Source organism: Phyllobates terribilis, unplaced genomic scaffold (assembly GCF_046119375.1).
Source record: "Phyllobates terribilis strain yellow unplaced genomic scaffold, ASM4611937v1 Scaffold_8__6_contigs__length_399053987, whole genome shotgun sequence".
Lineage (NCBI taxonomy): Eukaryota > Metazoa > Chordata > Amphibia > Anura > Dendrobatidae > Phyllobates > Phyllobates terribilis.
In genome coordinates, this window is record NW_027362768.1 from 14,138,288 (window position 1) to 14,152,126 (window position 13,839).

Here is a 13,839-nt window from a genome sequence, read left to right on the forward strand (position 1 = left end):
AGAGAAGAGCAAGCTGTTCCTCTATGAAGGGAAGCTGTGCAGAAGACTTGTCAACCACCGGACACACGAGCTGACCTGGCAAGTCGTGGTCCCAAGGCGGGATGCAGCTATGGTCCTGGGGGCATACCATGACTGAGCGGGGCACTTCGGTTGGAAGAAACTGGAGTTCCTGCTAAGAGGGCGGTTCTTTTGGGTCGGCAAGAGAGGGGCTGTAGAGAAGTGGTGGCCCTTGTAACTTAAGAAGAAAAGACAGCACCAGCCAGAAGACACCCTTGAAGCCCATCGTCACCCAGCAGCCTCTTGAGCTGGTAGCTCTGGACCACGTCAAATTGGCTCCAAGCTGGTCAGGATACATCTATGCCCTGACAATCGTGGACCACTATTCCCGTTTTCTAGTGGTGGTCCCGGTAAAAGACTTGACAACCCAAATGGCGGCCAGAGCGTTCCAGCAATACTTCTGCTGTCCACACGGGTATCCGGAACAGGTCCTGACGGACCAGGGTCCAGCGTTCGAAGCTGAAATCTTCCAAGAGTTCTGCAACATTTATGGCTGTAAGACGATTCGAACAACGCCTTACCACCCACAAACCAACGGGATGTGTGAGAAAATGAACAATATAGTCATTGATCTCCTGAAGACATTGCCCCTGGAGGAACGCAGCCTGTGGCCAGAAAAACTGCTGGACCTGATAGACTTATACAACCATATCCTGGTGAACGCTACAAACTGCACCCCGGCCTACCTGATGCGAGACAGACCAGGTAAGCTGCCCCTAGATCTGGAGATGGGAGTCCTAACACCTGAGGACACCTCCCCGGATGCGGACTGGGATACGGAGAGGCGACTGCAGTACAAGAAGATACAGGAGAGTGTGGAGAAGAGCCTGGCCCAGGTGAGAGAAAGGCAAGAAAGACTCTTAAACCAACACGCCCCTGCTGGTCCCCTAGAACCTGGTGAGCAGTTCCTGAAGCGAAAGAGAAGGCTACATAAGTTGGACGACCAGTGGGAAAGGGAACCCTACACCGTACTGCAGTCTGATCACGACAACTCGAAGGTGTGCGTGATCACCAAGGATGGAGGAGAAACCACTAGTACCGTCTCCAGAGACCACCTAAAAAGGTGCCCCGAACAACTCCGTAGTGCAGAAGAGGATCAAAGTGACCTTGAACCCGCAGAGGACATGGAAGAATTGATCAGCACCGTTCTCGGAGAGTTCCCTCAGTCCTGGACTCGAATAAACGATGCCATAGTGGTACCCGTCCTGCATTTCCTGCAACCGATTCAGCAACAACCTACACCAGAGCCGGAAGGTGAAGAAGAGCAAGCAGTTCCAGAGGCAGAAGAGCCGGTACCAGCAGCCCAGGAGAATCAACCCTCTGCTGACAGTGAGCCTGCCATACCTGCGGTGAGCCAAAGGACCCGTAGACAGCTGCCTGCCCTACCTGTACACCAAGCTGGTAGCTCTACCCCTAACGCTAGTGAAGAAAACCAGGTCGGTCTACCACCAGACAGTGGGTTACGCAGGTCAACCAGGAGCACAAGGGGGCATATACCCACTCACTGGAGAATATAGGGTGCACTAAAACTGTAAATAACCCTGTTGCCAAGTGTTGAAATGTTTGCAAAGTTACATGCATGATTAGTAATTGTGTATTTCAGTTTCTTACAGTTACCGCACAGACTCAAAGGTTATGGACTTTTAATAACCGGGACTTTGTATGGACTGCGTTCGGAGCCTGACCAAGGAATGAACTAAGACTGTAAAGGACTTGGGGCTAGGACAGACCCCCACCTGGTTAAGGCTCCCTGTTGTGTTGGTGATATGGACACCCGGTCACAGACCACACTGTGACCTTAAGAACTCAATCTGTGCATCACTTGCCTGATAATGTTTTATGGTCATGCATATTGTCTTTGTTTATTGTTTAGTCCCGGAGTACTAAATTTTACTAGGGGAGAATGTGTCACCCTGGCCTGGATGCCACAAATAATAAAGCTGTTTCTAAGAGCAAGGGGGAGGACCTCTAGTCAAGGGCCATTAGCATGTAATACCTCCTGTCCCAGGCCAGTAGGGGGAGCAGGCTGCCCCTATAAAATCTGGAGCTGGGGGCAGGGTTAGGGAGAACTGGACAGCCTGTGTCTGGATTGAGAGGTTTCCCAGAGCAGGGACAGACAGTTGTGTTGCAGCCTAAGAGGACGTGTAGCAGTAGGAGAGCAACGAACCAGGGACAAAAGGCGAAGTGAGTCTGTCCTGGCAGATAAAGAAACTAATCTACCAGACTTTGGTGTCTGAGGCTGTGAGGATTCCACATCCTACAGCAGATAACCAGTCCGCAGGGGACTGTATGTTCCTTGGCCTAAAAAGCCCGGAGGCTCCGCCACAGCAGAAGGGACCAGCAGAGCCGTACCAGGCCGGGAGTAGAAAGGGACCCGAGTTGCAAGCCATACGGGCGAGAGGACACGGTGAGCTCAGGAACGTGGGCTGTTACATTACCAGAAGGGAAATAGCCAGAAGGAGCACAGAGAGCACGGTAGGCCGACACCCTCACCTTGACCAGGGCCAGCTTCCCACTTGCTCTCAGACATCCAGGCCCCCTCCTAGCCGGGCCTGTTTCTGGGTCGTTTTACCTGTTCTAATAAAGACCCTGAACTGTTTAAGAGGCGTCCGTTTCCTGGCTAACGCCGTCAAAATCATCCCCTCTATCATCCATCATACACTGCCCTGGGGCCCTACTCTTCCCGTGGGAAGTTGTACTATTCGGAGCTGCACATTTACATCTGCCCCAGAGGTCTGCACTGCAGCGGCGGTTAGCACTGACCGCAATCCACGGGTGGCGTAGTCAGACATTACTTAAAACTTATAAAGGACTGCCACTGGTCTGACCACCCTGCGCCACGGACCGGGTTGCCACTACTATCCCCATCGTCTCCCTATTGCCCGGCTCCGAGTGCCCCACGGCCCAGGGGGTGAGTCAATTGCACTTCTCACAGGCCAAAGTGAAGGTATCCATGTGAGGCAAACAGTACGCATGGCCTTACAGAAATTGACTCTGGAAGATGACATTGAGGCTTTCCTGACTGCCTTTGAGACAGTGGCAGACAGGGAAAAACTGCCTCCAGTGCAATGGGCAGAGGTCCAAGCTCCATACCTTACTAGGGAACCACAGAAATCATACCACAACCTTGCCCTGCAGGATTATGGAACTTATGGGTGTCACCCTGGCAGTCAGAGCGCAACGGGTACACCTCTGGGTCTATCAAAGGGAGAAGTCTCCCCGGTCCCAGATATTCAACCTCTTACACCTTGTGAAAAAATGGCTGCAGCTTGAGACTTGCTTTGGCACAGATGGTGGAAAGAGTGGTAGTGGACCAATTTATCCACTCACTACCTAAATTAGTGCCAAGCTAGGTTGTCCAAGGAGACCACCAAAACGCAGATGACCTTGTGAGCCTCATGGAAAGATACCTGGCTGTGGAAAACTCGCTGAGTAATCAAGGGCGTCTGAGGTCACCTTGCTGGTATACCCAGAATAAGGGGCCTAAGTCCATGTTTCAGAACAAGGATGGGTCAGAGCTGAGTTCAAGGAGTACATCTTGTATGACTGTTTACTGGAGGGGTCATATATCAGCCCATTGTCTGTTGGTCTTAGAACCAATGGACTGTAACATAGGCCAGCGTGACACCTACTTTGCCAACCCTGCATGCAGTGCTATTGCTCATCCTGACAAGGGGCCTCAGGCATGCCAGGTGTCTGAGAATGGTGTTCAAGTGATGGGAATTATGGACTCATGGAGTTTGGTGACCCTTGTAAGGGCCACACTTCTCCATGTGCTAGCCCCTGGGAAGGGGGTTGGGGTAAGGTGTATCTATCCATGGAGATGCCAAGAATTATCCCACGGCCCAGGTTGACATACACATACACTGTGTCCTATGAAGTGGGAGTGTTGAAGGACTTGTTGCATGCTATTGTGATCGGTCAAGATTTTCCTTTGTTCTGGGACTTGTGGACTAAAGCTGTAGAACCCAGTAAACCAGTATGCTGCTAGGAGTCGGTTATGGTAACAATATCACATTATGTAAATGATAAATCTCCTTTCAATATACTGGCTAGGAAGGAGAATGAGGAAGCATCACCTGAAGCCAATATCCCTAACCTGGAGGAGTCTTAGGACAATTTTGGCACTGCCCAACTCAGGAACTTAACGGTAAAAGGTATTCTGGAAAATGTAAGTGTATTAAATGCTGTTTGCCAGGATCTGGGAGTCAATATTTGTTTTCTGCAATTGACTAGCTATAATGATGTTGTGTCAAGGGACCAAAGTGGTAAAGGTAAAAGAGAGGCTCCTTAAGGCCCAAGAGGCAAAACCGAGGGGATATAATAGATCGGTGAGACAATTTAAACCTGGGGATAGGATACTTGTGTTAGTTCCTGTAGCATCGGCGTCTCTGCCCCCTGCCAGGCAGAGACACCGTCCCCCTTACCGCCGCGGTCCTGGTCCGGCGTCTTCCGGACTCCCTGCTGCTGCTGCACGCAGCTTCCCTGGCACTGTGTTTAGGGTGCGCACGCGCTCCCTCCCTCTTAAAGGGGCCGCGCGCTGTCCTAAAAGTCCCCGGCTAATGGCCAGAGGACTTTCCCTATTTAAAGCACCTCCTCCAATATGGAGGTGCCCGTGCAAGGTTGTTGCTCTGTGTTCTTACTGTTGCTTCTGCCCTCAGGTCCCTCTTCAAGTCAGTCCTGTCCGCCAGTCTGTTCTTCAGTCCAGCCCGCCAGTCTGACTACAATCCAGCCTGACAGTCTGTCTACAGTCCTGTCCGCCAGTCTGTCTATGGGCTCTGCCTGCCTGCTTGCCTGGAAGCACCTGCCAGTTACCTGCCGTGTCCGCCAGCCTGCTTACCTGGAAGCACCTGCCAGTTACCTGCCGTGCCCGCCAGCCTGCTTACCTGGAAGCACCTGCCTGTTACCTGTTGTGCCCGTCTGCCTGTCTACCCGGACCACCCGTCAGCCTTCCAGCCATGCTCATCCACTGTACCGGTCAGTTCCTGCCATCTGACCCGTGGGAGTCACCTGCTCTCACACAAGGTCTGTCCCAGAGTGGCACCTGGTCCCCCTGCTCGGTCCCTCCCTGGTTCACGGAGTCGATTGAGCTGCCGTGCGACCTTGGTCAGGCTGAGTAGGTACTTAGTCACGCCTCTCTGGTTCCTCCTTGCTCCGAAGCACAGAGGTTTCACCACCCGGACCCGTAACAGTTCCCACAGTGCAGAGCAAGTTCCTTACCCAATGGCAAAGTGCCCCCCCATTATAGCGGCAGACTTTATTGTGTCTCAGAGGGTGCCATTTTGCCAACACCTCAGAGTCTGACTCAGTTGTTCTCCAATCCAGTTGTCAAACTGATAATGGGCTCAGAAAACTGGTACGTCGCCGGCTTCCTGTATCTGTATCTTTCAGATGCAATTGCAATTGAAGATATGAGTGATGTGCTGGAACTTCTGGGGTGAGAGGCGACGTGCAGCATCACGATAAAGTCTCTTGATCATGATGGTGAAATCACTGCTACACTGCAGTGGAGGTGAGACATGGGGAAGGCAAGCACTCCGCAGCTGAAATGAAAAAACAAGGCCTTTTTGTTATAGGGGATTAATGTGAAGGCAAAATGTTGTGGGTACATTCTGGAGAGCAGGTAGATGAATGAGAGGTAGCACAGTGTATATAGAGAAGATACATTGGGGGAGAGTGTGGAGATAAGAATACCATGTGTTACACGCACGCCGCTAGGCTCAGATAGGGCGAGACGGGTTTCATGAATTCTTTGGAATCCTGGGGGAACCGTTACTCAGGGCGACGATAGGCTGCAGCTTCTGTCAGGCACACAATAGATTCAATTGCTGACCAGACACATCTGACAAGAGTTTTTTTCAACAGTTTAACAGTGGAATTTAATCTGAAGCAGGGCCAGTGCAATTCAGGGATATTACAGTAACAATCTTCATTAAAGTACAGTCTGAGTTTCTCGCGCAACCCTCTCCAGGAACAATACAGTAGCATAATTCAGCATAGATTAGATCTCTTAGCAACACACTTATATGCATGCACAACCACAGGCTTTTCCTTCACAAGGACACAATAGTACACAGCATTCTTTATCCTGCATGGAGATGGAGGGGGGAGGGTTTGATAAGGGAGATGATCCCTGTGAAACAATTCATTCCAGTCCTTATCTTCCTGCTCAATAATACTCTGCACTGTTAGCTCAAGGAGTTTATCTGACCTGTTTTTAGTTTCTCTCCTGATCTGAATCCTGTTCAGTTGCCTTCTGTCTGATACAGATAACACACTACCTTTCCCTTCGGCTTTAGCCAGACTACAATAACAAGTTCCCCACAATCCCCCTGGGGCTCTGTTAAAACACTCCCTGTCTCCTGTGAATGTGTTAACCCCTCTAGTTGCTGGATGCTTCTGAAGCACAACACTGCTTCTGCATGTCACACATGAAGAGGGATATTGTGAGAGGACAATGTGAAAAGGGGCACTTTATGGGGAGGGGAAATATGGGGAGAGTCCAATGTGGGGAGATAGTATGGAAAGTAGCTGCATGGGGTGGTTGTCCAACATGGAGAAGACAGTGTGAAAATGGGACACTTTATGGAGAGGGGGAAATGTGGGGGGAGTATATTATTGTACAACGGGAAGAGGGGACAATGTGGAGTTGGTAACAATGCAAAGGGAAATAATAAATAGATGACATGACATGCGGATGGTGTGGTGGTGATAGTTCATAAGATCAAACAGTTTGGTGGTTATAGTTTATAAGGGAGTACAGTGTGATGGTTATCATACAGAAAGGAGGACAGTGTAGTGGTTATACCTCAAAAGAAAGGATAGTGTGATACTCTTAGTTCATATATAGAAGAAAGTATGGTTGTTATAATTCATAAGGGAGGACAGTGTGGAGGTTATAGTTTATAAGAATGGACAGTTTTAAGCTTATAGTTCATAAGGGGGAACAAATTGGTATTTATAGTTCAAAAGGGTGAACAATGTGGTGGTTATAGTTCATAACAGTAAACAGTGAGGCGGTCATAGTTCATTAGAGCAGACAAGGAGGCAGCTGTATTTTATAGGGGACGGCACTCTGGCAGTTATAGTTAATAACAGCAGATAGTAAGATGGTTATGGTTCAAAATGGTGGACAGTGTAGCAGTTATAGCTCATAAGGGAGAACATGATAGGAGTTGTACCACATAATGGCAAATACGTGGTGGTTTCAGTTAATAGAAAATTAATGTGTGCAGGCAATGTTTTAAAGGAGAGGTTAGGGTAGAAGCAATTATCATAAGAGGGAAGATGTGGGGGTCATATTTTCTGCAGGGAGCATAGTTAGGGGCAGTTTTTTATTGAAATGCACAGTATGGGCACATACAGTGCTGCTCATCGTTATTGGCACCCATGAAGTTTAAGTACATAATGTGTGTTATGGATCCGGGTGGTCGAACCTCTGTGCTGCGGTGCAAGGAGGGACCAGAGGGGCGTAACTAGGTATCAAGTCGGACCGACCAAGGTCGCACAGCGGCTAAATCGACTCCGTGAACCAGGGAAGGACCGAGCAGAGGGACCAGGTGCTACTCTGGGTCAGTCCTTGTATGAGAGCAGGTGACTCTCACTGGTCAGAATGCAGGGACTGACCAGTACAGCAGATGAGTAAACAATGGTGCAGCGGTCTCAGGGAGCGCCAAAGGAATACTGGACAATTTAGTAGATGTCAACCGACTTTTATTCTTCCTCCAATACCACTGCCACAACGCGTTTCAACGGTCTAAGCCGTCTTCATCAGGTGGGGTAACGGGGAATGTTACAATGACAGCTTTATAAAGGGGTGGTATTTTACAAAATTTAGACCACGTGTTGTAATCAATTAACCCTTTCATTGAAAAACTCCATATAATACATTCTTAACCAATTAACCTCTTATTTCCCCTGGAAACAGCATTGTGCACTAAAAAATCCCTACATGGATTCTTAAAATCACAATTCTTAGTAAAAACTTCCTATTTGTAAAAAAATAAATAAGTTTTTTTTTTTTTTTTTTTTTTTTTTTTTTTAAAAATATATTTATTACCAACTATTAAAAATTATTAAAATCATCCTGGGGACCTTCTTGGGGTGTCTTGACAGTGTTATACTGCAGTTTTCAGCCCCCAATTCAAAAGTTGAATTTCTTAAAGAGACAGTGCACTTTCATATAAAATGGCCGAAAATAACAGTATGGGCACATACAGTGCTGCTCATCGTTATTGGCACCCATGAAGTTTAAGTACATAATGTGTGTTATGGATCCGGGTGGTCGAACCTCTGTGCTGCGGTGCAAGGAGGGACCAGAGGGGCGTAACTAGGTATCAAGTCGGACCGACCAAGGTCGCACAGCGGCTAAATCGACTCCGTGAACCAGGGAAGGACCGAGCAGAGGGACCAGGTGCTACTCTGGGTCAGTCCTTGTATGAGAGCAGGTGACTCTCACTGGTCAGAATGCAGGGACTGACCAGTACAGCAGATGAGCACGGCAGGCAGGCTGATGGGTGATCCAGGTAGACGGACTGGCAGACACCATGGGTAACTGGTAAGAGCCTCCAGGTAGGCTGGCTGGTAGGCACGGCAGGTAACTGGCACATTCTCCGGGTAAGCAGGCAAGCCTGGCCCATAGACAGACTGGTGGGTTTGGACCATAGGCAGACCGTCGGGCTGGTGAGTGTACTTGGCTGGCGAAGACAGGTAGTCAGGCTGGCGGACTGGACTGGTAGCCAGGCTGGCGGACTGGACTGGTAGTCAGGCTGGCGGACTGGACTGGTAGTCAGGCTGGCAGGCTTGATTGGTAGTCAGGCTGGCGGACTGGACTGATAGTCAAGCTGGCGGACTGGACTGGTAGTCAGGCTAGAAGCGGGACCTGAGGGCTGAAGCAGAGTTAGAACACAGAGCTACAACCTTGCACGGGCACCTCCATTTTGGAGGAGATGCCATTTATATGAGAAGTCCTCCGGCCATTGGCCGGGGCCTCCTTAGGACGGCGCGCATGGCCCCTTTAAGAGGGAGGGAGCGCGCGTGCACGCCCTAAGCACAGTGCCCGGGAAGCTGCGCGCGCTGGCAGAAGCAGCAGCAGGAGAGCCAGAAGACGCTGGGCCAGGAGCGCGGCGGTAAGGGGGATGGTGTCTCTGCCGGTCAGGGGGCAGAGATGTCGATGCTACAGTACCCCCCCCCCCTTTACGCTCCCTCTTCTTTAGGCCTGAAAAACATTTTTTAAGAAGAAGTGGGGCGTGGATGTTCTCCCTGGGTTCTCAAGTTCTCTCCTCTGGGCCAAACCCTTTCCAATCCACCAGAAAAAAGGTTTTTCTTCTTACCCTCTTGGTGGTCAGAATGTTCTCTACCTCATAGACGTCCTCAGTGGAGACCGGAGCTGGGAGGGTACCTGGATCGTCGGAAAAAGAATTAAGAACAACCGGTTTGAGGAGAGATACGTGGAAGGAGTTGGGAATCCATAAGGTAGCCAGGAGTTTTAACTTGTAGGCCACTGGATTGATTTGCTTGAGGACTTCAAATGGACCGATGAACCGTGGACCCAACTTATAGGAGGGTACTTTGAGACGAACATGTTTGGAGGAGAGCCAAACCTTGTCTCCCAGACGGAATTGAGGTGGGTCCAGACGTCTCTTGTCGGCATGTCTCTTCATCCGCTTGGAGGATTGAAGAAGTGCGGATCTAATGTCCTCCCAAATGGTGGAAAATTCACTGACCAGAGACTCCGCGGCAGGATTGTCCACTGAAGTGGAGACGGGAAACGTTGACTGTAGACCACAAAGAACGGGGACTTGGAAGAAGATTCGCTCTCATGGTTGTTATAGGAGAACTTGGCCCATAGTAAGAGCTCTACCCAAACGGTACGGTGAGCGTTGATGAAGTACCGGAGGAAGCTGGTAAGGATCTGGTTGATATGTTCCACTTGGCCATTGGACTGAGGATGATAAGCAGAGGAGAAATCCAAGGAGACATCCAGCATCTTACAGGTAGCTCTCCAGAAGCGCAAAGTGAACTGGACCCCTCAATCAGACACAATGTGGAGGAGTAGGCCATGGAGACGAAAGATGTGATGGATGAAGTCCTTAGCCAGCACAGTTGTAGACGGGAGACCAGGCAGAGGGTTAAAGTGGGCCATTTTAGAAAAGCGGTCAGCGACCACCCAAATGACAGTACAACCGGCAGAAACAGGGAGATCAGTAATAAAGTCCATAGCAATGTGTTGCCACGGGGCAGCAGGTACAGGAAGAGGCAGGAGACAGCCGGCTGGAAGTTGTCTGGGAAGTTTGTTGCGGGCACAGGATGAACAGGCCATGACGAAGTCTACAACATCCTTGCACAGGGAAGGCCACAAGTAATGCCGGGTAATGAGCAGGAAGGTCTTCCTCTGGCCAGCATGGATGGCTAGTTTAGATGAATGACCACAGTGAAGAACCTTCTTATGATCCGGAACCTCTACAAACATCTTACTGGGTGGGAGATGAAACAGGTCCAAGGGAGCCACATTCATCACTTTGTAGGGATCGATGATATGCATAGGCTTCTCCTCTTGATCGGAAGACAGGAAGGATTGGGACAATGCGTTGGATTTAACGCTCTTGTCCGCAGGGCGGTAATGTAGGGTAAAGTTGAAACGGGAGAAGAACAAAGACTACTGGGTCTGACGTGGATTGAGTCTTTGGGCATCTTGTAGATATGCCAGGTTTTTGTGGTCAATGTAGATGACCACCGGGTGCAGAGCCCCCTCCAGCAGGTAACGCAACTCCTCCAGCGCCAATTTGATGGCTAGAAGTTCTCGGTCTCCTATGGAATAATTGCGCTCGGACGAGGAGAAAAGCTTGGAGAAGAAGCCGCAGGTTACCATTCTCCCGGACAGAGATTTCTGGTTGAGCACCGCTCCAGCTGTGGAAGAGGAAGCATCAACCTCCAGAAAGAAATGTTTGTTGCAATCCGGACGGTGCAGCACCGGGGCGGAAGAGAAGGTTTGTTTTAAGGAGAGGAAGGCCTCCTCCACTTTAGTCGTCCATTCCTTAGGATTTGTTCCCTTACGGGTGAGCGCAGAGATGGGTGCAGTCCGGGAAGAGAAACGTGGGATGAAGAGGCGGTAATCGTTATCGAAGCCCAGGAATCGCTGAATCGCCTTCAACTCCTCCGGTCGGGGCCACTTTAAGACGGCAGAGACCTTCTCGGGGTCCATCCGTAGACCAGTCTTAGAGATAATATAGCCCAGGAATGGAAGAGAGGTCTGCTCGAAGAGACATTTCTCAAATTTTGCGTATACAGTGGTGGCCAAAAGTATTGGCACCCCTGCAATTCTGTCAGATAATACTCAGTTTCCTCCTGAAAATGATTGCAATCACAAATTCTTTGGTATTATTATCTTCATTTAATTTGCTTGCAAGAAAAAAACACAAAAGAGAATGAAGCAAAAATCAAATCATTGATCATTTCACACAAAACTCCAAAAATGGGCCAGACAAAAGGATTGGCACCCTCAGCCTAATACTTGGTTGCACAACCTTTGGCCAAAATAACTGCGAACAACCGCTTCCGGTAACCATCAATGAGTTTCTTACAATGCTCTGCTGGAATTGTAGATCATTCTTCTTTGGCAAACTGCTCCAGGTCCCTGATATTTGAAGGGTGCTTTCTTCAAACTGCCATTTTGAGATCTCTCCACAGGTATTCTATGGGATTCAGGTCTGGACTCATTGCTGGCCACCTTAGAAGTCTCCAGTGCATTCTCTCAAACCATTTTATAGTGCTTTTGGAAGTGTGTTTTGGGTCATTGTCCTGCTGGAAGACCCATGACCTCTGAGGGAGACCCAGCTTTCTCACACTGGGCCCTACATTATGCTGCAAAATTTGTTGGTAGTCTTCAGACTTCATAATGCCATGCACACGGTCAAGCAGTCCAGTGCCAGAGGCAGCAAAGCAACCCCAAAACATCAGGGAACCTCCGCCATGTTTGACTGTAGGGACCGTGTTCTTTTCTTTGAATGCCTCTTTTTTTTTCCTGTACACTCTATGTTGATGCTTTTTCCCAAAAAGCTCTACTTTTGTCTCATCTGACCAGAGAACATTCTTCCAAAACGTTTTAGGCTTTCTCAGGTAAGTTTTGGCAAACTCCAGATTGGCTTTTTTATGTCTCGGGGTAAGAAGTGGGGTCTTCCTGGGTATCCTACCATACAGTCCCTTTTCATTCAGACGCCGACGGATAGTATGGGTTGACACTGTTGTACACTCGGACTGCAGGGCAGCTTGAACTTGTTTGGATGTTAGTCGAGGTTCTTTATCCACCATCCGCACAATCCTGCGTTAAAATCTCTGGTCAATTTTTCTTTTCCGTCCACATCTAGGGAGGTTAGCCACAGTGCCATGGGCTTTAAACTTCTTGATGACACTGCGCACGGAAGACACAGTAACATTCAGGTCTTTGGAGATGGACTTGTAGCCTTGAGATTGCTCATGCTTCCTCACAATTTGGTTTCTCAAGTCTTCAGACAGTTCTTTGGTCTTCTTTCTTTTCTCCATGCTCAATGTGGTACACACAAGGACACAGGACAGAGGCTGAGTCAACTTTAATCCATGTTAACTGGCTGCAAGTGTGATTTAGTTATTGCCAACACCTGTTAGGTGCCACAGGTAAGTTACAGGTGCTGTTAATTACACAAATTAGAGAAGCATCACATGATTTTTCAAACAGTGCCAATACTTTTGTCCACCCCCTTTTTTAGGTTTGGTGTGGAATTATATCCAATTTGGCTTTAGGACAATTCTTTTTGTGTTTTTTCATTGAATACAAATTAAATGAAGATAATAATACCAAAGAATTTGTGATTGCAATCATTTTCAGGAAGAAACTGAGTATTATCTGACAGAATTGCAGGGGTGCCAATACTTTTGGCCACCACTGTAGGTGATTCTGCCTGAGCCTAAGCAGGACCTGACAAACATCCCTCCGGTGTGTGGGTAGATCTGGAGAGAAGACCAAGATGTCGTCCAGGTACACCACCACGCATGAATATAAAAGGTCACGGAAGATGTCGTTAACTAGTTCTTGGAAGACGGCTGGAGCATTACAGAGGCCGAAGGGCATCACACGGTATTCACAGTGGCAGTCCCGGGTATTGAATGCTGTCTTCCACTCGTCTCCGGATCAAGTTATACGCCCCACGAAGATCGAGCTTGGTGCAGATCTTTGCGCCTTTAAGTCGGTCGAACAGCTCTGAGATGAGCGGCAGGGGGTATTTATTTTTCATAGTAATCTGGTTGAGTCCCCTATAATCGATACAGGGGCATAGTGAACCATCTTTCTTTTTTACGAAGAAGATTCCAGCTCCAGCCGGGGAGGTAGATTTCTGGATGAATCCCTGGCCAGATTTTCTTTGATGTACTCCGACATGGCCCGGGTTTTGGCCAGCGACAAGGGGTAGATACGCCCATGGGGTGGAGTGGCACCGGGTACCAGGTCGATAGGGCAATCATATGACCTATGAGGTGGCAGTGTCTCTGCTTCCTTCTTGTCGAAGACATCTGCATAGGACCAGTAAGGTGCCGGTAGACCAGGTAAATTAGCCGGAGTAGATGGAGGTCGAGCCGGGCGTACCGGAACCAGGCAGGTCTCACGGCACTCCTGTCCCCAACAGAGCACCTCACCGGATCGCCGATTCAGAACGGGTTCATGTCTCTGTAGCCAGGGTAGACCTAGCAAAAGGGAGTGAGAGAGTTCGATAGCACATGGAAGGAGATCCTCTCCGAGTGCAGCATTCCCAC